Source organism: Adiantum capillus-veneris, chromosome 21 (assembly GCF_014529385.1).
Source record: "Adiantum capillus-veneris isolate H3 chromosome 21, ASM1452938v2, whole genome shotgun sequence".
Taxonomy (NCBI): Eukaryota; Viridiplantae; Streptophyta; class Polypodiopsida; order Polypodiales; family Pteridaceae; genus Adiantum; species Adiantum capillus-veneris.
In genome coordinates, this window is record NC_140951.1 from 58630889 (window position 1) to 58634632 (window position 3744).

The window sequence follows — 3744 nt, forward strand, 5'->3', positions numbered from 1 at the left end:
TGTGGTACCTCCCTAGGATAATGGTATCAGATGTGCCTAATCTCTTTGTTGAAAGGAATGCTCATATGTAAGATTAGATAATGGGTACAAAATAAATGTAGTAAACAATAAAGGGATCCCATTTTCTAGTTGTTCAAAGGTGTGAGAACTCACATTTGTGCATCTTGCTATAGAGGAGACAAGAGTAATAAAGAGTGTAGATAGAGATAAAGATGAAAACAATGCAAAATTCCATATGCATTCTCTCTTGCAATTAACAACACTAGCTCCCTCGTCTCAATTACTCGCTAGTACGTGCCAATTCTTTGTTTGTATCAGAGTTTAAAATGGTTTGCTATGGGAATAATAATAGAGAGTAGTTTAGGGTTGTTGTCTTGAATCCAAGTATATCAGTGTATCACGATTAACACTCCATCGAGTGCAATGCTCTTTTAGTTATCACAAGGATATCTTCATTAGATGATTTTCTATTGTGAATAGCATCCCTTTTAAATGTAGCCACTTTTATATACATGGATGCTACAATGGAAAACTATCATCATGGCAAAAAAAAGCTCTAAAATTCTCTTTAAAAGCTCTAAATTAGAAGCTTGCAAAAAATAAGCACTCCTCATTTTGTTGTAGATTGTCAAGTGATCAGTAGCTTTACAGTAGTGGCAATGCACCTTCTTTTTTCCCTTTTCACCAAAATGCCCTTACATATTGCTGCCAGCAGAAGCATTAGGAATAGGTAAGTTTACCACTCGTAGAAGAACCATGAGAAGTGGCTACATTGCTGTTACCACCTTTTCTTTAAGCAACAATAAAGGCATGTTCAATTACACACTGTCTAGTTCTGTTTTCTCTAGAAAGAGACTCTTGCAACAGCAATGTGCATAATGCATCAAACTTGACAACTTCTAGATTTCCTGGGTCATCAAGTACTAGCAAAAGTCTGGTAAGAATCTGGCAAAGCATCAAGAACAGTTTGCACAAGGAAACCGTCAAAAATGACTTCCCTTGCAGAAATAAGTTGCTCATTGATATCCTTGATACCAGCAAGGAAAGTGTCCATATCATCTTCCTCATGCATAATGTTTGACTCTAGCTCTTTACGCAACAATGCAATTTTAGCCTCATTCCAACTTGCATAAAGACCAGCCAGAATATCCCAAGCCTGTTTCACATATTTTGCGGAGAACGAATGTGAGGAGTGATAGTGCGCTTCACAGACAATGCAATCAATGCACGAGCTTGCACATCTTTTACATCCCAACGAGCTTTCTCAGCTGTAGGCAAAACAGCTTTGGTAGTGGCAGTCCTGCCACCAAAACCTGCAACATTCTCAACATCGCCTACATCCTCAGAACCAATACGTATACTTTGACACAAGGAAATATTGCATCATATAAGCCCACATAGGGTAATTGTCCCCATCCAATTTGTCCTCAACAGGAAACATCTTGAACACATATGTATTGTTGTCAGCCATGGCGAATGCCTACACCTAATGTGAAAACTATTCGAAAAGAGGAGAAACAAAGCAGGAACAACACGTGCAATATAGAACAAACCATAGAAGACTATAAAGGACTTGTTATACAAAAAATGGCACTGACAAAATTTTTTGCACAAAATGACAAAATAGCCTACGCAGTACTGTACATGTAATGGAAATGGAGGCTGAAATGAGTGTTAGGAAATATGACGTAGCTAAGTAGATAATTGAGTAGATTACTTAATGGAGAGAGATAATTTTCCCACACAAGAGATTATAGAGTAGAGAGAGTAGAGAGAGAGAGAGAGAGAGAGAGAGAGAGAGAGAGAGAGAGAGAGAGAGAGAGCACACAATATACGTGGTTCACTTAATGTGAGCTATGTCCACGGAAAAGCAGCCACTCAATGACTTTGGTACTTCAAAGCAAGAAGTAGATTACAAAGGGATTATACCCTTTTGGAGCTCCCACCTTGCTTCACTCTCACCACCTCACACCCACCTTGTTGCATCAACTTCACACTATGAAATGTGTGTAGAAATGGCCTCCTTTTATTGGCCAAAAGGGTTGGCCTCTCTCATGAGAGGCAGCCATGTGTAGCCGCCCTTGTGTAAATAAATCTAAAGCGGACCCTCCAATCCGCCCATGTGTGGCCGCCCTTGAGAAGACAAGTCCGCTTTTGAATTCGGCCACCAGCCACCACCGGCCATTGACTTTCGACCATCGGCCAACCGGCCAACCGACCAGTCGTTTTTCGACCACTTTCAGGCTTGAGACCGACCGTGGAAATTTTGATTTCTGGCGAGTGATTTTATTTTTCGACAAGTTATTTTTCTTCAAGCACGATGGTTTCTCCTCATAATAGGGGCCTTACAAATGTACGTTTTTAACACAAAAAATTACAAGGGGTAAATCAGGCTCCATACTTAACAATCTCCCACTTGGAGACTGATCTCCAAACCAAAACTGTGACTGCTGTTTATCCTGGCTTCTTATCCTTGAATGCCGATTGAAGATGAGAAAAAGCTTAACTTCTCCTTGTTGACCACCTTTGTAAACATGTATGCAGGATTTTCACTTGTATGCACCTTTCATAGCTTTAGCTGTCCCTCTTCCAATAGAGTACGTATGAAGTGATATCTCACCTCAATGTGCTTTTTCCTTGAATGAAAGATTGAGTTGTTTGCAACATGGATAGTGTTTTGGCTATCACTCTACAAGACACAATTGTCTTGTTTGAATCCAAGCTCTCCTAAGAATCTGTGAAGCCATAGAATTTCTTTGCTTGCCTCCGTCATTACTACATACTCTGCTTCCGTGGTAGAAAGTGAGACCACTTTCTGCAACTTTGAAGCCCAGCTTACTGCTGTGCCTCCAGTCGTGAAGACATAGCCAGTAGTGCTACTTCGAGTATCTTTGTCACCTGCCATATCTGCATCAGCATACCCTTCTAAAAAAATATTAGTTCCTCCAAATACAAAGCATTTGTCATTAGGAGAAAGTTGGACTCACTTTTGGGCCCTGTAAGAAGTTCCACGTCGGCTTAGAGAGAGAAAATGAAAATGTTGAATTGTGCATTTTATGTGATACTTTTTTGCGCCAACAAAAAGCCAAAATGACATTCTTTGGTAGGTAGCCGCCGTCTTTATCGTTCCTCTGTTGATGGCAGCATCTGCACGGGCATCGGGCGTCTTCTTTCCCTAAAAAATAGCTGCTTGTTGTATGGATCTAAGCTCTCCAGGTCTTCAACCCCTGCAGCTACAGAGCTTGAGCTCTGTAGGACATGAAATAGGGGGAAACTGAGTGCTTGGCACCCATACCCAATGCCAAAGACGTGTAGAGCAAACTGTTTCTCAATCAAAATTAGTCTTTCTGTGTTTAGTGGGAGGGGGTTCCCACCACAGAATCTTGTAATAACTTTCATTGCATACAGTGGGAACTTTGCATTGTCCTCGGAGTATTCCTTGTGGTATATTATGATCTACAAAAAAATAGTAAAGCATGTATGGGCTGTAAGTGAGATGAGTACAATTGCCAAGTACTTGAATTGTTTCTACAAACCTCTTTGTGGTTGAAACACCCGATGTAGTGAGACAACGCCGCATCCTTGCCTTGTACTCCAGCGACAAGCCCTTGCCGTGACGCTCCCGCTCTTCTAAGGAAACTATCGTCATGCACTAGTAGCTATCAACAAAAAGATTGATCATGATATTTTATCATTGGGCCATCTCCAATACCATCTGAATGCCTTTAAAAATTACCATCTGAT